At 39.2% G+C, this 22290-nt stretch overlaps 1 long non-coding RNA gene across 1 annotated transcript; it reads left to right on the forward strand.

The window, feature by feature from the left end:
- Positions 1–9404: 9404 nt before the first annotated feature.
- LOC109490732 lies at positions 9405–15797 on the forward strand. The gene is made up of 4 exons (XR_002144114.2): positions 9405–9560; positions 10296–10323; positions 12975–13221; positions 15679–15797. It is a non-coding gene; the product is annotated as an uncharacterized LOC109490732 (long non-coding RNA).
- Positions 15798–22290: the final 6493 nt, after the last annotated feature.

The raw sequence follows: 22290 nt of genomic DNA on the forward strand, positions 1-22290 counted from the left end.
GTCAAAGTTTTCAGTTCAAAATACCCAGTTGAAAACATGAAATCAAGAGGACAAAAGCATGAAATGTACATGAGGGTAAAAGGTGGGAAATGAAATGTTCTAATTCAGGCCAGATTCCAACTCTTTTGACTTCAGCGGCGTTTTATTTTAGAGATACCTGGATCTCTCTATTTTTATATGTCCTACATTCTATGATCGCAAAGAGTGGAGAAGACACAGAATGTGCCAAGATGAGGATACGCACATATTTTCCAGTTACCTTGGCACAGTTACTTCACCCCCCTGAACTTCTCCCGTGTGTACAATGAGGCTGCTCACAGCGCGCTGGGGGATGGCGTTCATGTATTACGTGCTTAGCAGATGGAAAGCCCTCAGACATGCTACTTACTACAAGGGGAAGGACTAAAGACCTAAAATGGTGTCACGGAAGTCCGAGTTCTCTCCTTTCCTTGTATGGGTCTACAGGATGGAGCCTGTTTTTGTCCCTCGTTCAAAGTCGCCATCACTCACTGTCCACCACTGCTCATCCTTACAGCAACAGAACCTTGAATTCTGGGGGCCTTAGTTGCCTGCCTCAGGACAGATGTGCCTTTTGAGATCATATGCCTCATCTAAAAAATGTTTTTTGCCCATTTTGTACTTGACTTCATAATAGAAGTGCATTTGTTCTGATACAAAATAGTTCCCCGGGGCCCCTGGGCGGCTCAGTTGGTTAAGTGTCTGACTCTTGGTTTCGGCTCAAGTCATGATCTCAAGGCTGTGAGATCCAGCCCCGTGTCAGGCTCCACGCTCAGCACTGAGTCTGCTTGAAATTCATTGCCCCCTCTCCCTCCTCCTCTGCTCCTCCGCCTGCCTGCGCTAGTGCTCTCTCTCTCAAGTAAAATAAAAGAAAACAAAACAAAACAAAATAAAATATTTCCCCTGTGTTTTCTAGCACACTTGTCACTCTAGGAGGATTTCTAAGTACTCCTGAAATGTGGCCGCATGTTCCCAGGGTGTGAAAAACTCAGTTTGAGAGACAGATTGACTTCCAGCCCTTAGGATCTGTTTAGTTTGGAAAAATCAGGGAAAGCAGATCCTTTGTCTCAAGCAGGTATTTGTCCTTTCTGAGGACCTGTAACTGGTGTGGTTTTCACTTTTCTGGAACTGCATTTCCTTATTGCTGGTTGTTTCAGGTCAGGTTTTAAAGAAGCGGGGCCAGAGAGAGGAATTCCATGCACTGTGATTTATTGATGGCAAAGCCTTTATCCAGGAAAAGCCTCAAAGGGAGGGAAGGAAGCAAAATAAAGGAGGGGAAAGAGCCAAGTGGGGATGTGGTCTCAGGTCTAGTCTGACCTTGGCCTGATTCACGGGGGAAATGCAGGAATCTTCCTGCAGAATTGTCCTTCCTTTGAGACAAGGCAGCAGCCTCTGGACCCGTGTCCATCACTTGGTAGCTGTGCTGTCTTGGTGGCCTGTTTGAACGCTCCACCGGGCTAGCAGCTTCCAGGTGGGGTGGTTGGAGGCTCAATCAGTGGATCCTTTGCTCTTGAGCTCATCCCACATCTCCTTGGCTGTAAAGTGGGTCTCCTAGCTTTGTGTGTTCCCTTGGCAGGAGGAATCCAACAACCTGTAAGTCCTCAGATAGTAAAGCAGGACGAAGCCCTCCCTGTGGATAGGAGAGGCTAAGCCACGCCAGGGATACATGGCTGTTTCTGTGAAGATGAGCTGCTGGCGCTCTCAAGATGAACGAGGTCCAATATAGTGAACAAGCCACGACATGACTGGGGCCACATCAAGGGCCCATCAAGGCCTGCGAGGTGCTAGCTACCTCATGGTCATCTGGCCTGATCAACACAATATTGTTACTGCAAGGGATCAATGTGATGCTCTGTAGGATGACCAGAAAGTCCAGAAAGTGCAGATCTCTTAATGCTACATTAGGATGGAATGTGAGAATGGAAGCATAGCTCTGAAACAAGACCATAAGTGTAAACTGTGGCCAATTCCATGGAAGAACAAAGTGTTTCTGCCCTTCCCTTTGGACTGGAATGGAAAGGTGTCAAACCAGTGGCAGCATACCATGTAACTGACCATATTAATCTGCTCTAACAAGGATCCCACTCCTGACAGATATGGTAAAGCTACCGCTTGTGGTCTGTAGTCATCGTCCATCCGGCCTCTCTTGAGAGCAACCCCTGGTATCACGACCATGCATACCCACATGCTGTTCAGGACCCGTATTCCTGGGACTCTGTCAGTGAGTCTGGGTCTGAAAATGGAATCGTGTCCTGAACCAGGCAAGGAATTATAACTTCTCATTGGGGTACCGTCTCTTAGTCTCATGGTCTTCCATCCTTGATTTCTTCTACTCGAAAGTGGTATCCTCCTCAATGGCCCATCTATTTTGTGCCTTGGGACATCATGTTCTACTATCTCAATAAACCTCTGCAAGTCAGCCTGCCTATTTATTGCCAACCTGACCTTGTTGATTATTATTATCGCAACCTCTGGCTATATACATAGGAGTAGAATTGCTGGATTAAATAGTAGTTCTATATTTAACTTTTTGATAATCTGCCAGACTGTTTTCCAAAGTGGCTGCTTCGTTTTACATTCCCACCAGCAGGGGATGAGAATTCCAATTTCTCCATGTCCTTGCCAGCCCTTGTTTTTCTCCTTTTGATTCTAGCCATCCTAGTGGGTATCTAATTGCGGTTTTGATTTGCATTTCCCTAAAGGCTAATGATGTTCCTTATCTTTCAAGTGTGATTTGGCCATTTGCAGATCTTCTGTGAAGATATATCTATTTCGATCTTTTGTCCATTTAAAAGATTGAGTATTTGTCTTTTTGTTATTGAGTTGTAAGAGTTTTTTGTATGTTCTAGATACAAGTCCATCATCAGATGTATGATTTACAAATACTTTCTCTCATTCTGGGGGTCATTTTTCCGTGAGGTCATCTAGCAGGGCCTTCATTTCAACATCTGCTTACTGAGTACCTGGCAGATGACTGATAACACACTAGATGTCAGGAATTTGCAGATCAGTAAGACATGTCTTCCACCTGCAGGAAAGGGGGAGGAGCACAGAATTGAAATACCTGCATCAGCTCTTGGTTTTCCTCAGTCCTCTGGCCACTCCTTATCTCTCCAACCCTTCCAACTACACCAGAGCTCAGTCCTGAACTCTTCTCTTTTCTAACTACACTCATTCTCCTAACGATCTCGTTCATCTGTAAACAAATGATCCCAAAATGTGTTCCTCTATCTCAGGATCCCTCCCCCGCATGCCAGACTCATCTATACAATTGCCCAGTTGATGTATTCCCCTGTATTTCTAATAGATACCGCAAAGTTAAGGGACAAAATCTGGACTTCCGGTGTTACTCTCAAAATTTGTTCCACCCCTAGCCGTCTGTGTCATCAAATGGCAATCTTGTTCTCCATCATTCAAGTCAAGAACCTTACAGTCATCTTTGATTCCTCTTTTTCTCTCACACCCAACATTCTGCTTGACAGCAAATCCTAAAATCTCTACATTCAAATTATAAACAGATTCTTTTTTTTTTCTTTTTCTTGCCCCCTCTTTTTTTTTTTTTTCTTTTAAGATCTTACTTATTTATTTGACACAGAGAGAGAACAAGCTGGGGGAGCAGGAGAGGGAGAAGCAGGCTCCCCGCCAAGAAGGGAGCCCCATGTGGGGCTCGATCCCAGGACCCCGGGATCATGACCCAAGCTGAAGGCAGATGCCCAACTAACTGAGTCACCCAGGTGTCCCAAAATATATCCAGATTCTAACAACTTGTCACCACCTGACTCAGTGCTAACAGCTGGGTTTGAATAGCATCTCTCATCTGGATTATCGCATTGGCCTTTTAACTCATCTTCTTACTTCTGCCCTTATCTGCCTCCTACAGTCTATTCTTAACATAGCAGCAAGAGTGTATTCATTTAAAATGTCAGATCATGTCACTCTGCTTATAACCCTCCCGTGGCTTTCTATCTTAAGCAGAGAAAAAGTTGAAACTCCTGTAGTATTCTATGAGGCCATACATGACTTGTCTCTCCCCTTACCTCTGTATCTCATCTCCTCCTAGTCTCCCCTTCACTAACACCACTCAGCCACACTACCTCCTCAGTCAGGTTCATGCCCAGGGCCTTTGCACTTGCTGTTCCCTTTGCCCAGAATACTCTCTCTGAGGTAGCTTTATGACCACCCTCTTACTTGTCTCAGGCCCTGGCTCAAACATCCTTGTATCTATCAGGGTTCAGTCAGGGAAGCAGAGCCACTGTGAGTGGCTGTGGGACAAGGGATTTATTATTGGAATTAGATCATACATAGCTGTGGGACCCTCTGGGGACATGAAAGTCTGGAATGGTGATAGTCCCTAGCCAATTCTCCTAAAGCACTGATGCAAGACAGAGCTTGCTGGGGAATCTGAGAAGCCAAGAACATTCACCCACTAAAGGAGACCACGAAGGGGAAGTTTATGGAGAGATCTATGGAACTCTGTTTCTTCTGTGTAGTTACAGCCTCCGTGAGTTAGCAGCCAAGTATCTGGTGGTAAGCCTGGGGCTGCTCTCGGCTGCTCTTCTAAACATATTTAATTTTCAAATATAGACAAGAGCAAAAACATGCTTCTAGTTAACATGATACGACTATTTCTCAAGCAGCTAATCATGCAAAATTCCACTTTATCAATATTAGAGTTAGGGATATACATTCATTTTGTAGCTAAGTGAAGCCCCTCTTTGATATTCTGTGATATAAATCCTACAATTCAAGGTCGACTGCTATTAACACATTATGTTAGATAGCAGGAAAATGGGACGGAGAAAAAGAAAACATATATGCAAATATATATATTCCTATCAAAGTAAGAGAATTATTCATAACTACTATAGTCCTTGTTTCTGCAATTGATCATTTGGTCATCATTCATATTTATGGCTTCCTTCTTCTATTCCCATAGGCCTTCCTGTCTGTCAGCATGCATTGAGATGAGAGAAGGCACTATTCCAAGAATGCAAGCCATGGAGGTGAGTCATTTGCTCACATGACTGACTTACGCCTTCAGGATAGTCAGAGGCCAGTCTTTACCACTTCCATTAATGATGGAGTGCTGCTGGGCACATCCAGCTGTATGGCTAGCCAATACCCAGAGCATTAGGGGTGCTTTAGTTTGAATAGTTCAGTCTTTGCTAGGGCCCAATGGCAAGCTAGAAGCTGTTTCTCAAAAAGGAAGATAGTTCTATTCAGAGGGTGGCATAGCTTTGCTCAAAATCTTAACAGTCTGAACTGAGGAGCCAACCAATGGCTCCATACAGCATCCCTCTCAGTCACAGACACGTTGATCACCATGGGATTTACCGGGCCAGACAGCCCAGATGGCCATGCAGTTTCAGGGCAGCCTGGACCCATTGGAGAGTCATCTCTTTCTCTGTCCTCCAACCAAAATGGGGAGTCCTTTGGGTTGTTGGATAAATGGGTCACAGCAGCAGTCCTAAATGTGAATACTGCCTCCCAAGCACCCTAACAACACAAGGTGTTCTACTTTTTCCTATTGATAAGGGGACCACGTGCAGCAACTTGTCCTTACCCTCAGAAGGGATATCTTGATGTGGCCCATGACTCTGGACTCCTAGAAATTTCATTGAGGTGGTAGGTTCCCAAATTTTTATGTTTAATATCTCACCATCTAGCCCCCTGTGTCTATCCAGGGTGTCTAGGGTGGTTGCAATTTCTCTGCTTGCCCACAGGTTCAGTCCTTGTGAAATCATACCCATACCATTTCAGTGAAGATTGGTCAAGTCCAAACCTCCTTCACTTTCTGCACCTTCCCCCACAAAACCCTAAGTTCCGGGAACACTGAACTTCGTATCATTGTCTAAAGATGCAATGCCCTTGCAGATCTCGGATATTGATTGTACTCTCCATGCTGGATGACTATTTCCTGTCTCCTCTTAGTAAATTTCTGCTCTTCCTTTAAGATAGAAGTAAAATATCTCCTCTGTGAAGCCTATCCCTCATTCCTCTCCACTGTGCTTCTAGAACCCTCTTTTATTCCTTGATTATGCACCTACCATATTGTATGAGAATTACCTGCTTCCCGGTAAAAGCTCCATAGCAGAGTCTGCCCTACTTCTCTTCCTGTCTTCTGATCTTGGCATGCTTTGGTGCGTTAGTTGGAGCTCAATAAATGTGCACTGAATTAATGAAGCTTCCTTCCTAGTCAACTGTCTTCAAAGTGGCTGTGTTCAGTACAGTGCTGAGCAACTTTACTAGTTGTTATTTTGAATAATTAATATGCTAAATTTTCTTCTTCTCATATGCTGATTTTATAATTTCGTTTATTACATGTTTCATAAATGATACGTGGGAATGAGACCCCCACATTCCTATTCCCATAAAAATTTGGGAATAAAAATTTACCTGATAGTTAAAAAAAAAATCCACATATAGTGCATGTAATTCATCTTATGTTGGAAGGAGGCCAAGTTGTTGTCTGTAAATGTGTGACTGAGGAATGGGTTTGTCAAAACTTCAGTTTAGGCCATTAGCAGGTCAAATGTAGGAGAAAGGATCGGAATTTGATTATGATCAATATAATCCTAGTATCGTAAATAATGTATGCGAGACGCCACTGTCTAGCATTGACAAGGAAGCCCCAAGAGCCAGGGGCTGGCAGGATCCTTTCCAACCCTGCCCAGGAGTATGGTCTGACCCCTAAATGGGAGTCCTTCAGTGCAGGAGCAGGGGTCCTCCTGCCACCATCACATGGGTGCAACAGGCTGTCAGAACCTTAGATCACTCTGCTCTTGGTGTCACCCCATTCTCACCCTTATTCTGACTCCACTGGAGCCAGCAAATGACCTTCTGGTTGCAATTTGGCTTCTATCACATCATACAGGAATGTGATAGTTGTAGTTTTTACTATAAATTAATAAGGAAGCTGTGAGTGTGGTGAATAGGAAGTATTCTGACCAACTCACGTCTCTGGGACTAGAAGCTCAGATTCTGCCCAGTTTTGGCAGCCAGGCTGCCTTTACCCCAGCACCTTACCTCCTTCTGTACCTGCTCTCAAACCACTGCAGGTGTGACCACCTCCTAAGCATTCGTATCTGCTTCTTAGTGGGCTCCCTTAGGACTCATGCAGTACCCTATTATGTTACTTTCCTTTAAAAATATCCATCTTGGGGGTCCCTGGGTGGCTCAGTTTGTTAAGCATCCGACTTTTGATTTCGGCTCAGGTCATGATCTCAGGATCATGAAATCGAGCACTGCATGTTGGGCTCTGTGCTCAGTGGGGACTCTGCTGGAGACTCTCTTCCTTTCCTCTCCCTCTGCCCCCTGCCCCTGCTCTTGCATCCACATGTGCGCTCTGTCTCTCCAATAAATAAATAAATAAATATTAAAAAGTAAAAATAAAAATATCCATCTTGTCTCTCCTTTAGATCACTGTTCTTCAAACATTTTTGGCTAGCATGGGCCATAAACAATGTACCCCCCTCATACATTTTTTAATTGACATACAAAATTTTTTGTCATAAGCTTAAATCAGTGCAAACAATATAATTTCTGGTGCATTAGACATATTGATAGAGTTTTACTCTTTTAAATGTATCCAATGGAAATAAATACCATAAAAATTTGATACTATCATGTATTTTTAAAAATACTTAGGCCAGCTGTTCATTAACGTTTAACATTGTTTCTTTTTGGTCTTTGTCTCATATTTCAATTCCATTTCTCCCAGAAAATTTCATCCTAATATAATGTATTTTAATGCCTCAGTCTTATATTTGTCATTCTAACATAATTCTCTGCAATACAGAAATTCAATTTTATTCTTATTTCTTGTGCCCTAAGTCTTTAAATATTTGAAAGTATCTTCTAGTTTGAGTTACTATTATTATCAGTGTATTATTAATCAAAATATCATAAATATGTCACAAATTTTATGGATAATTATTAAACACAAAAAGCAATTTTTTTAGGAGGTACATATCTTAAGATGAATAAGGCTGCATTTAAAAAATGAGTTTATGTATTTGTGGATAAATAAAGGCACTACTACTGCTAGAAGGTTTATCATGGTAATAATAATAATAATAATAATAATAATAATAGCAAACTTTCTTCTCCCACTGTTGAGACAGGGCTTAACATCAATTCCATTCCCATTTTTCAGTGTTATAGATAGAGGCTCTGCTAAAGCTTGTTCATATAAAAAAAAAAAAAAGATGGGAATGGAAAGAATTTTGTGGTAGCAACGTCACTACATTTTTTTGCACTCCATCTAAGTTATATGCCAAAAATCATAAAAATTAGGTTCCATCATCTGTTAGCTGACAACTTCACTCCTTTCACCTCCAATTTCATTAACTGCAAAGAATTGGAATCAGTGGACTTGTAAGACAATCCAGTCTCCAAGGTCTTTAGCTGCCTCAGTGCCACAGGCAGGATGTTGAACTGTCCTTTTGCTTGGTTTTACACCCGAGCCAATGCACCAGTTAGAACCAGTTTGCTGAGGGAGATGTGCCTTCCTTCTGTAAAGAGGATGAAGAGCGAATGTGAAAGGGAAGATGGGGAGGGAAGCCCAGCCTGACGCACACAAGTTCAGGGCAGTCTTTCAGGAAAGAGTTTTCCTTACAGAAGTGGCTGTGACAACTCGGGAGTGGAAGACTGTGTGCTCAGCATAGATGTCTGGAGCCTGGTGAAAAGAATTTACCCACATTAATTCTTTTCTTTCTTGTTTCTTTTTGAATTAATTTCTTCTAATTTCTGCCCGTGTTTTCTCCAGTCTAAGAGAATTGGACAGGTCTGTAGGTAACTGTCAATACATAGTAAGACGTTTAGTAGCTGGAGGGTATAGGGGCTGTTTTCCGCATGTTTAGCAAATGCAATTATTTCATACTCCTTGTAGAGGACATTGGATTGTTTCACCTAGTGGATATCTGTTCTTTCTGCCTACTCAGCATTCATTCCCCTTTTATTAGCCACACATTTTGTTGACTGAAATGAAATGGAGATAAATTAACTCTGAGCCTGGGGTTGTTTTTTGTTTTTTTTTTTTTTAAGCGTGTCATCAATGTATCACCACAGAAAAGGACAATAACATTTTCAAGTTATTTTCGGACTTTGATACCTTTGACAATCTCTGAAGTTTTGAAACATTAGCTTATGGTACTAAAATTTTTCCTGTACAACGTTTATCTCTATATAAAGGTGTTTATTTGGAGTGGACGGGTGTGTGGGTTTCCTAGGGCTAAGGTGATAAAATACTACAAATTGGTAGAAACAACAGAAATTTATTCCCTCAAAATTCTGGGGGCTGAAAATCCAAGTTCAAAGTGTCAGCAGACTTGATTCCTCCTGAGGGCTCACGGGAGAATCTCTTCTATGTCCCTTTCCTAGCTTCTGCTGACAGACAGCAATTCTTGGGGTTTTTGGCTCGAAGATGCATCTGTCCCATCTTCTCCTTCAGCTGCATGTGGCATTTTCCTGATGTTTCTGCGTTTTTACATGGCTGTCTTCTCATACATGAATCATCATGGTTTAGGGACCTACTTACACCGGTATGACCTCATCTTAATGAATTACTTCTATAATGACCCTATTTCCAAATAAGCTTGCATTCTGAGGTACTGGGTTAGGATTTCAACTTATCTTTTTGGGGAGGGGACACAATTCAACCCATAACAGTGAGTCAGAGTTGAGCCTGATAATGGCTTGTGTCTTTTATAATACTCTGACTGTTGAACCGTGTTGGAACGGCAGGTCAAATAGCACAATCACCAAATCATTGCCTAGGACATAGTGGGTACTCAAATATGTTTGTTTAAATGAATGTTGCCACGGAGGAGATCAGGACCAAAAGACAAGGACCTCAATTACTGGCCTGGTCAATGAGTCTGATCAAGACTTCTTGTCACATAGGAATTGGGCGTTAGGCAGTTCTGAGGGTGAGGGAAACCTCTCCTGCTCCCCAGTTATTGAGCAACGTAAGGCAGTTAGGAAAATGGGGGCCATGTGGGCAAAAATTATTCCTATTTTACTGAAAAGTTGCAAAAAGTAAATGTTTATCCTTAAAGTCTCATTTCAGGTGAAATCATGTTTTATACTTTTGGATAGCTTTTAGGCCAAGGCAATTGAGAGGAAAACAACTTTGTGAGGAAAACAACACATATTCCAAAATGATAATGATTATTATTATTACCATTGTCAGGTTTTAGTATGTTCCAAAATTAACAAATTCCCCATAATTAATTGATATTTGTTTTGCATTTACTTCTATGTGTTTGCTTTTGAAGGAGTATCCTCTGGACCTTCTTCTGTTTAGTAAGTAAGACTACTTTTCTTTGTTTTTAAAAAATTATTGTATATATTTCTTACTTTTCCTGTTTCTTTATTGTCTATTCCTAGGCTACCTCTTTAACTAACATGTATATTATGCTGTAAACATGGGTAAAATGTGTGATATTCCTACCCACTCTACTTTAAATTTCTGTAATGAGCAACCCATAAAACACTGTATGTTAACTAACTGGAATTAAAATAAAAAATTAAAAAAATAAATGGCTGTAATGAATACTAAAGAAGCCATGGCCAAAACAATCGTTGCTGAGAAATTGAGGTGGTTCATATTAAAGCTGCTCTTTAGGAACTTCTCAGCTTTGTATCTCATTGCATATGCCTTTGACATCCATTTATTTTTTAACGTGTATTTCTTTTCTATTTTGTTGTTTTTCAAATGGTAAAAACAGGACCCAACGCATTTGTTTTCTGATGGTCCTAGTCCCACAGGAACGTTACCACTCTAACATATTTAATGTTTAATGTTGGTTTTCTTTACTGCAAGCTCTGCTAAGTTTTGGTGGTTTCTGTTTCAGGTCAACTGACACACTAGGGAAGAGTCTTAAAAGCTAATAATCTCTCCTTTATGAATTAGGATGGCTTCAGTTCTAGGGATGCGAGAGCCAGTTTATAAATTGCTAAATGCTAGCTGCAGTTAGCTTTGGAAAATACCTTATGAACTAGTAATAGGGTTCAACAAAATGTTTTCTGGACTAAGGGTTTTTAAAGGTCACGATTCTTCTTAAAAAGAAAAGGTTTTAAGACCATGCACAATCGTCCCAGAGTAGATGGGTTATCATGGAGTAGCAAACAACCACCCAATCCCAGTGGCTTAAAACAGCAATGGTTTACTAGCTGCTCACACTACATGTCCAAAGAAGGTCAAGGGAAGGCTGTACTTGTGATAGTCCCCAAGGGATCCAGGCTGATATCACCTGGACATGAGCAAAAGGCATACTGGCTCTTGAAGTTTCCACTTGGCAATGACACACATCATTTCCACTCATAATTCATTGGACAATGTAAGCCATATAGTCATGCTTGAATTAAAAGGGAGTGGGAAATGCAATTCTACCACATTTCCAGGAAGAGGAAAACTGAAATATTTTTGCACAGGCGTAACGTCTACCATGACCTGAATGACAGATAGGTATCTAAAAGCAAAAGCAATTCCAGTTATTGGAAGTATTCCAGTAGTACCACAGAAAAGGGATCTCGATGTTTGGTTAGACTTCGGAGATGTGTGGTAGCTTCTCAGATGTCTTTCTTCTGTTTCACTATAATCTTGCCAGATTTTCTGTTACCTGATATTTTATATTCATTTTTTCCTGTAAGAACTATGTTATGATTTGTATAGCCAGGCACTCTAAAATTTCTTCTATTTCAATATTCTTTTAACATTACTTCTGAAAAATTACAGTAGCTTAATGAGTTCTCTAATCTAGTTTCTGCCTTCATTTTCCATCTCTCTCCACCCACATCTACAATATTTTTTTTAATAAAGATTTTTTTTTTATTTGACAGAGAGCACAAGTAGGGGGAGCATCAGGCAGGGGAGAAGGAGAAGCACACTTCCCACCGAGCAGGGAGCCCAATGTGGGGCTCGATCCCAGGACTCTGGGATCACAACCTGAGCCGAAGGCAGATGCTTAATGCCCCCCCCCCACCTTTTTAGGTAACCTCTACCCAGAGAACTGCACAGAACTCAGTTCTGCCACTCAGTTGTGTATGTTTAGGTAAATTACTTAACCTACCACTCCAAGGCTCAACTGCCCTGCCTATGTAGCGAAATAATAATCACTCTTACCTCTTAGGGTATTTTGAGTATTACATGAGGTGATGTTTGTAAACACTACCTAATACGGATATTAGCTCAATCTTACACAGTGCTTGTTGGATGCCAGCCAGGTCTAAGAGATCCATATCAGATGACCCATGTAATTCTCACAACTCTATGTGGTAACTACTATCATTACCCTCATTTTATAGATAAGGACGCTGAAGCACAGAGAAGTTAAAGAACTTGCCCAGAGGCACATAACCAATAAATTGTAGAACAGAAAGGCAGCAACAGGCCGTCTGTGCCAAAGACCATGCACTTAATTTCTGTGTTCAGTGGAGTGTGTGGTACACAGTAAATGCTCAAAATATTTTACTTTTTATTTAATGAATATTATTATTATCACTTGCTTAAAATGAAGCTTATAGTTTTCTCATGGAAAAAATTAAAAACTCTTCTTTCATGAACAATGTGATATTTGATAAAAATGCATGAATTCTGGGGTACCTGGGTGGCTCAGTTAAGCATCTAACTCTTGATTTTGGTTCATGTCATGCTCTCAGGGTTGTGAGACTGAGCCTCATGTCGGGCTTGGTGCTCAGTGGGAAGTCTGCTTGAGATTCTCTCTCCCTCTGCCTCTGCTCATGCTCATTTGCTCTCTCTCTCAAAATAAATAAATAACATCTTTTTTAAAAATTAAAAACTGCATGAATTCTTTTAATATTATTTATGCAGACAGGAAAAATAAACCCTAAGAGACATTGTGGCTTCTGTCTTGGTCTGTTCTGGTCTGCCTTGTTCCCTTTCTCTCTCTCTCTCTCTCCTTCCCATCTTTCTCTTGGATCACTTGCTGTAGGGGAATCCAGCTGCTATACTGTGAAGATACTTGGACTGCTCACTTGGGGAGAAACTGAGGTCTCTGGCCAACAGCCAATTAGAAACTGAGGACTACCAAAAATCATGTGAGCAAGTGTGGAAGTAGATCGTCCTCCAAGCCAGCCCTCAGGGGACTGTGGTCCCAACTAACAGCTTGACTGCAATCTCATAAGAGACCCTAGGAGACCCAGCTAAGATGTTCCCAGATGCCTGCCCCGCCAGAAAAGGTGAGTAATAAATGTGGTTTTCAGCAGCAAGGGGTAATCTGTTACAGAGTAATACATAACTAAAAGAGATATCGGTACCTGGGAGTAGGATGCTGCTATAACAAAAAACTAAAATGTGGAAAAGGCTTTTTTTTTTTTTTTTTTAGAAATTAAGTCATTTGNAGATTTTTTTTTATTTATTTGACAGAGAGAGAGACAGCCAGCTAGAGAGGGAACACAAGCAGGGGGAGTGGGAGAGGAAGAAGCAGGCTCATAGCGGAAGAGCCTGACGTGGGGCTCGATCCCACAACGCCGGGATCACGCCCTGAGCCGAAGGCAGGCGCCCAACCGCTGTGCCACCCAGGCGCCCCCAGTTTTGATTCTTCTAATCCACAAACATGGCATGTCTCTTCATTTAATTAGGTTTTCTTTAACTTTTCTTTGCAATGTTTTGTAGTTTTAGGCATATAGGTTCTACACATCTTTCATTATTTTTATTCCTGATGTTTTGATGCTGTCATAAATGTTCTAAAATTTTTCTAGTAACTAGAAATACAGTTTTTGATGCTATCATAATCTTAAAATTTTTTTCAATTGTTCATTTCTTGTAAATCAAAATTCAGTGAATTTTGAAGTTTGTTTTGGTTTGGTCTTTTAATGTTGGCCTTATACCTTGTGGCTTTCTTAAGTTTACTTTTTGGTTCTAGCAGCCTTATTTTAGATGGCACGGGATTGTCCATATACACCATCACGTCATTTACAAATAAAGACTGTTTTACATCTTCTTTTTTAATATGATTTCCTTTCAGAGGTTTAGTGAACATATGCACACACATATACACACATATACAACAACTTGTTTATATATAGTTGGAAGCAATTTGCTAAAATTTTGTTAAAAGGTTTTGCACATACATTCTCTATAGTTCTGTTTTTTTGCCTGTGCTTATCTGATTTGGTATCAAATGATTCTGGCCTCATAAAATGAGTTAGGAAGTTTTTCCTCCTTTTCTATTTTAATGAGTTTATGTACAAGTTTTATTATTTCTTCCTTTAAAGTTTCATAAAATTCACCAGCAGCTTGATGTTTTCAATTTCTTTAAGGTATGTAGGGCTTTTCAAGTTTTCTTTTCCCTCTTGGGTGAGTTTTGACAATTTTTGTCTTTTAAGAAATTTATCCATTTTCCCCAAGACATCAAATTTATTAGCATAAAGTTGTTAACAATATTTTTTTTATCAAACTGATACTGGTAATTTATAAATTCTATTTTTCCTTGACCAGTCTAATTAGAGGGTTGCCAATTTTACTGATTTGTTTCAAGGAACCAGCATTTACTTTCATTGACTTTCTGTATTATTTTTTCAATTTCTATTTCATTAATACTCTTTATTATTTCCTTTCTTCTACTTACTTTGGATTTAAATTGCTTTTTTGCTTTTTTAGCATGGAAGTTTAGATTATTGATTTGAGTCCTTTACTTTTTTTTTTTTTAAAGTAAATGCTGTAAATATTCCTTTAAACTCTTAGCTGCCTCCCACAAATTTTGATATTTGGAATTTTCATTTTCATTCCATTCAAACTATTTTGTATTTGCCCTGAGATTTCCCCTTTAGCCCATAGATTACTTAGGAGTACATTATTTACTTTTCAAATATTTGGGGATTTTCCTGATATCATTGTTTGTTTTTTTTAAAGATTTATTTATTTATATGAGAGAGAGAGAGAGAAAGAGAGAGCACAAGTGGGAGGGGCAGAGGGAGAGAGAATCCGAAGCAGACTCTGTGCTGAGCACACACTTTGTGTGAGGCAGGGCCCGTTCTCACAACCCTGAGATCACGACCTGAGCTGAAACCAAGTGGCAGCCGCTTTAACTGACTGTACCACCCAGACACCCCCAGATATCATTCTTTATTAATTTCTTATTTAATTCTGTTATGATCAGATTGTGTATTCTGTTGTTGGTCAGAATGTTCTGTAAATGTCAATTAGATCAAATTGGTTGATAGAGTAGTCAGATATATATCCATGCTGAGTTTTTGTCTACTTGTTCTGTGGTTACTGAGAGAGAACTGTTGAAGTCTCCATGTATAATTGTGGATTTGTATATTTCTCTTTTCATTTCCATCAGTTTTTGCTTGTGTATTTTTGAGCTCTAATTTTCAGGTACATTCACAGTAAGATTGTTGTGTATTACTGATGAATCAACCCATTTCTCAATATGTAATGTCTGTTTTTAAACCTGGTAATTTTTCTTGTTCTGAAGTCTATTTCATCTGAAATAAATATAGCCAGTCCAGCTTTCTTTTGACGTTATGAACAAAATTGTGTCCCTGTTCCCAAATTCATATGTTGAAGCCCTAATCCCAGTACATCAAAATGTGACTATATTTGGAGATAGGGCCTTTAACAAGGTAATCCAGGTTAAATGGGGTCATATGATTTGGCTCTAATCTAATATCTGGTGTCCTTATAAGTAGAGGCAGAGACACGAGGGAGGTACTTTCCAGAGCACAGAAGAAAGGCCATATGAGGACACAGAGAGAAGGAAGCAACCTGCAAGCTAGGAAGAGAGCCTCAGAAGAAACCAACCCTGTTGGCACCTTGATCTTGGACTTCTAGTCTTCAGAACGGTGAAAAAATAAATTTCTGTTGTTCAAGGCATACGTCTATGGTATTTTGTTATGGCAACCCTAGTAAAATAATATTTGATTAGTGTTTTCATTATATATCTTTTTCTCATCCTTTTATTTTTATCTATATAATTATATTTAAACTGGTTTTCTTATAAATTGTGTATAATTAGGTCTTCTGTTTTTTTAGCCAATCTGAGAATCTCTTTTTTAATTAGAGTGTTTAGACCACTTACATTTAATGTAATTATTAATATGATTGGATTTAAGTCCACAATTTTATTATTTTACTGATTGTTTTCCATGCTTTTGTTATTCTCTTCTCCCTTTCCTATATTCTTTTTGATTATTGAAATACTTTTAGTATTCTATTTAACTTTACATAATGTATTTTTGGCTATGTTTCTTTTAGTGGTTACTCTAGGGATTATTAAATGCCTGTGGTCTGTGCACCAGTTACAAGAAATTTGCTTATTTTTCTTTGTGAATTTTCTTGTAAACCCGAGGAGATGAATTTAAATGAGGCACTGTCATCCTAATCTCATTAAAATTGAGGCTGATACTCCAAACCACACTGGATTTATATAAACACCAGTCACCTGGACAAAGGCAATGTACTTGACTGACTTCCATCATCTCACTGACTTTTTCCAAGATTAAATACAGTAAAAATAAAGTGAGAACAATAGACTTATGTCCAAGAGATTTGTCTCAGCCAAAGTAACAGCAGATTTAGGATAATATAAAAACTCAAATCTTCTTACTAATATCACTCTCAAACTTGAAAAGTTATATGGGCTTTAGGGGCTTAGAGTTTAGTAGATGTAAAGACTATTTGTTAAAATAAAGTCTTAATGGAAAAATATAATACATCTATGTATGAGATTATTCAAAATAAAAATGCCAGTTGTCTTTAATTTATATTAAATGTAACACCAATCAAAATTCTAAACATCTTTCATCAAAAATGATATGTTTATTATAAATTTTATAAGGAAAAGATACTGTGAAAGAAGGGCTAAGGCAGTCTTGATAAAGCAGGAGAAAGAAGAAAAATCTTCCTGACCAGGTATCAAAATATATTACGAAGGCATAGAAATTAAAGTAGTGCAGTATTAGCACAACAAAATAAATATTAATAAGTGAAAGGAAATAGAGAGCCTAGGAACAGACCAGTGAGAACTTGGTGTGTCACAGAAGTGGCATTACAGATGAAAAGGATTGTTTGATACATTACATTAGAACAGATATAATTGTAAAATTATACCTGTATCTCACAACATATTAGAAAATGAATTAAATATTCAAATGTAAAAAACAAAATTAAGAAGGCACCTGGGTGGCTTAATGGGTTAAGCGGCAGACTCTTGGTTCCCAGCTCAGGTCGTGTTCTTAGGGTCTTGAGATCAAGCCCCATGTCTGGCTCTGTGCTCAGCAGGGAGTCTGCCTATCTCTCTCTCTCTCCTTCTCCCTCTGCCCCTACCCCCACTAGCACATGTGCTCTCTCTCTCTCAAATAAAATAAATAAATAAAATCTTAAAAAAAAATTAAGGACACAATAGTTAAAATTTACCAGAATATAACAGGGAAGAATATCTTTATGATCTAGAAATAAAAAAGTTCTAATCAAGAATATTTTTTTCTGGGGCACCTGGGTGGCTCATTTTGTTAAGCATCTGCCTTCTGCTCAGGTCATTATCCTGGGGTCTTGGGATCAAGCCCTGTGTAGGGATCCCTGCTCAGTGGGGAGTCTGCTTCTCCCTCTCCCTCTGCCCCTCTCTCTTGCTTGTGCTCTCAGTCTCTCTCTCTCAAATAAATAAATATCTTTAAAAAATAATATTTTTTCCAATCATATTGCCATTCATTCATAGTTTATCAAAGAATGTAGAACTGCTTTGAAAACCAATATATGTAAGGAGAGGGATGCCTGGGTGGCTCAGTCAGTTAAGCATCTGCCTTCAGCTCAGGTCATGATCCCAGAGTCCTGGGATCGAGTCCCACATCAGGCTCCTTGCTCAGCGGGGAGCCTGCTTCTCCCTCTGCCTGCTGGTCCCCCTGCTTGTGCTTTCTCTCTCTGACAAATAAATAAATAAAATCTTTAAAAATATATATCTATGTAAGGAAAAACAGATATACCTCCTGTTTCATTTAGTGTTTCCTCTTCTTTTCCTAAACAAAGTGTTCTCTAAGAAAATTCAAAGACATCAGGCAAAGTTTTTTTCTAGCACATTTCTAATCTAATTCTTTTCTTAGGATAAATAATGTGTACATGATGATATTGTCCCTTATCGCCTCAAAACTGTTGTCTGATTCAATAATACAAAGTTTGACATCTTTCAATGGAACTAGTTTTTTCTTTTCTTTCTTTCTTTTTTTTTTTTTAGTGATAACTTTCTAGACAGGATATAAACCTAGATCAAAAAAGGTAAAAAGTGGCAGAATATATGCCTGCTCCATTTTCCAGTTTTTGAATTGCATCATATTCCTTCAGTTAGGGGGATTTTATTCCAAGACAATTGCCAGTGTACAATGGGAGGAAATATGTAATAATTTATCATGTTTACTAATGATGTAACTTTGTAAACTTTTATAATCTAAATAATAGTTAGAATTCTTACTTGCAAAGTCACTGGCTTGGAAACTATTTCCATAAGAAATCATATCTCATTTCATTAAAATAAAGACAGAAAATTCATTCTCAAAGAAAACTCATTTGTCTTCTAAGAATAGCATTTCAGAGATTTAAAGAAATTAGAGGTGGAAAAATCAATTAGAACTAATCTACTGGCTTGTCAGAAAGGATTGCTTTTTACAAAATATATTCTAGTTCTCTGTCCAGGTTAATTTTAAACGTCTCAAGGGATGGGGCACTTGCTATATTCCTTTGAAGTCTTCCCTTTATCTAATTGACCTTCCCAATAACCTTTTTCCCCCTAATATCTAACCTCCATGTTAGGTATTAATTCGGTGCTATTACTTTTTATTACACTTCTTTTTCCTATACTATTGCCCCTTCACTCCCAAATTCACTTTTTATACTCTCAGATATTTATAGGAGCTAGGCACTATTTAACCTAATGACAGATGTTTACTTGTAATAATAATCTCTAAAAGAGATCTTTAGGTCTTTTTCTACATTTTCCCTGTCTGCCTCTCTTTCTTTCCTCTCTTTCCTTCCCTCCATCCCCCCTCTCTCCCTTCTTATTTTCTTTTTGCAGACCTTGTAATGAAGTGCTTAAAAGTGAAAGATACTTGGCAGGAACAAGTAGAGAAAGGAGATTATAAATTTTTTTGCTTGATCAAGGAGAATATCAATTCTTTTGCAAATTAGCAATATATTTCCTGTCTACCTCTAGGTATGAGTGAAGCATTTTTCTCTTGTAAATGATTTCTGGTTCTTTTATAACCTCTTCTGTCTTTCAATATTTTTCATTTCAGATTTCCTCCTTTCTATTTCATTATGTTTATATGAATTTAAAATTGAATATTTTTCTAGATTGAATGGTATTATTTATGTTGTACCCTTTGAACATGAAGGTGATGGTTTTCCTCCATTTACAAGATTTAAATTCTTGCCCTTATCTATGTGGACGATTAATTGTGAGACACCATGTACAATGACACTCTGGACTCAAATTTTTGTCTGAAGATAAGCAAAACAAGGATTTTCTGGAGGGGTGAGAGGATATCATATAGCCAGGGAAGGAGATTGCCCTGAGCATAAGAACATAAATTCTTTGCAGGCAGAACCAGTTCAATAAAATGCCAGTGTATGCAATAACATTTCTTGGTCACCTGGGGGAAGGGCAAAGACGAAGACTGTGATGAATTTTATTGTGTGCTTTTGTGCTCATAAATTAAATTTCTATGAATTCCTGTATAGAGCCCATCTATTATCATTGTTGAAGAACAGTGGAATAAGGGTTTATAAAATTTGCTAAATATATTTTCAATACTTAGGGAAAATTTACAGATTAATTCAATTAGCTTTCTCCTCTCTGCTCAAATGCTGCCTCTATTTTAATAGCTGTGTGACCTTGGGAAAGTAACTTAACCCCTCCATGTCTCAGTTTCTTCTGTTATAAAATGTTGATACTGCCTATTGGAGGAAAAATGAGTTATAAATGGAGAATAAATTGAGTTAATATTGTAAAGTGCTTGACACAATACCTTAATAAAAGCTAATTTTCTTTTTTTCTTTCATTCATTAAACACGCTTTTATTGAGCGTCTTCTATGTGGTAAAGCTGGAAATAGGAGTTCACAGTTTAGCAGCAAAGACTGATACAATGTCTAACTGTATGTATGAGGCACTACAAAACCATATGATGTGATCTGGAGCCAAGAAGTGAGCCTTAACCTGTGTGGTAGATTAAGGAACAATCTTGGCCTTGTTTGAATGAGTATGATTTTGAAAAGTGGACAAGGTGAAGGAAGTAGGAGTGAGCGGATCCGTGTGTGAGGCAGAGCATATTCCAGGCAAAGGAAATGGCATAAGCAAAGGCTTGAAAGCAGAGAAGTACATGACGCTTGCACGTGAGTGATAAAGTATGGGTAAAGCATCGTGAGGTGGGGGAGTGAGGGTGGGGAGACCCTTTTTCTATTTTTGGAGAATCTTCTATTGTACGAGTTTGGGTTGTGGGAGGGCCCCATGTCCCAACAGAGAATCTGAAGGGAGGCAAACATTTCCTCTCTCTGCCTTCTGGCTGCTAAGGTATGGGCTGTTGGCTTGAATAGGGAGAAAGTGTTGCTAAGTCGCAGAAGTTCAGGAACGGTGGCCATAGTAAGTGGCCAGTGGGATGGTGCCATTGGTAACATGCTGTACTGTAGTCTGGTCTATGTTATTTGCTGCCAGTCTTCCATAGATCCTGACCCTGTGCTGAAACAGTTCTCCATGTTTGTGTTGATGCAGTGGGCAACCTGACAGTGCCTTCTCTAATTTTTTATTCTGGAAAAGTTAACTAGAATTCTTTTTGTTTGCAACTGAGACGTATCTCAAACAATAGAAAATTTAGTCTTTTTGGTTTGTAATTGGTGTTTCCTAAATTTTGTTCAATGAATACCAAGGATTTCTGTAATAACACTTTTTATAGAAAGTAAAATCAATGTAAATGTGAAATTAAAAAAATTTGAAAGTAAAGTAGGTATTTAAAATGTAAAAAAAGGGGGCACCTGGGTGGTTTAGCGTCTGCCTTCAGCTCAGGTCATGATCTCAGGGTCCTGGGATTGGGCCTCGCATTGGGCTCCCTGCTTGGCAGTGAGTCTGCTTCTCCCTCTCCCTCTGTTATCTCTCTCGCTCTGACTCTCTCTCAAATAAATAAAAATCTTTAAACAAAATAAAATGTAAAAAAAGAGACCTGCATCAAGACAAAAGGATAAAATGGATAGTAATAATAGTAATAATTTTAAGGTAATGGTTACTGAGTGCTTATCTATGAGCCGGGCACATTGTTATGAACTTTATGTGCATTATCTTATTATATACTTTCAACAACGCTAAATTGTACATTATATGATTACCAACATTTTCAGACAAGGAAACTGAGGTTAGGAGAGGGTAAGTCACTTTCTCAAAACTACCAGTGGGACTGTGGTGTAGGCAGGATTTAAATCCGGGTAGCCTGAATATAGCGTCTATACTCTTAAACCTATGACAGCATAGATGGGCTGGTCACCACCTTTCCCTCGGAAAGGTGACTAAGCTTGTAGAATAGGTAGTCTCTGAACTGAACCTTGAAGAATAAGTAGAGTTTGCCAGGTAAAGAAGATATGAAAAAGTCAGTTCAGCTTGAGAAGGGTGTGTGCAAGGGCAGAGACAGAAAAGGCCATAATGTGTTGTAGAAATGCCTCTTGGAGCCCTGGTTCATGGTGCAGAGGGTGCTGTGGGGTGGGAAGGGGTGATATAGAGAGAGTTATGAGCTGAGGGAGGGGTGGCTACATGGGAGGTTGGTAGTAGAGGAGCCAAATGTAGGTTTGAAATGGAATGCGGGCTTGATCGCATGAGTCCTTAAAGTTTAATAGGTAAGTTTTTATCCTTAAACAAGCAGAAGTCATCACTGGTTTTTAAGTAGGAGAGTGACATCAGCAGCATCTCTTTTTAGAAGGAGCACTCTGGCGGCAGCATGGAGGAAGGCATTGGAAATGATGGGTGTTACCAAGGTCAGTTGGCAGGATACTGAAATAGCCCATGAAACGCCAATAAGGCCAGCGGGAGTGGGGGCAGGGAGGAGGGCTCAGATTTGAAAGGCATCCCTGGGAGGGGAGCAACAGGTTTGATGATTAATTTAATGAGGGCTGTTGAGGAGGAAGGAAGAAATGAAGATGGCTGAGATTTCTAGTTTGAAAATCTGAGTAATTGGTGATGTCATTTCCTGAAGTAGGGGTGGAAGGAAGGAATATATGTGAGGCCCACCAGAAACTTTACATGTGTTATCTTTATTCAATTAAACAAACCCATGAT

The sequence above is a fragment of the Ailuropoda melanoleuca genome, chromosome 11, assembly GCF_002007445.2.
Source record: "Ailuropoda melanoleuca isolate Jingjing chromosome 11, ASM200744v2, whole genome shotgun sequence".
NCBI lineage: Eukaryota > Metazoa > Chordata > Mammalia > Carnivora > Ursidae > Ailuropoda > Ailuropoda melanoleuca.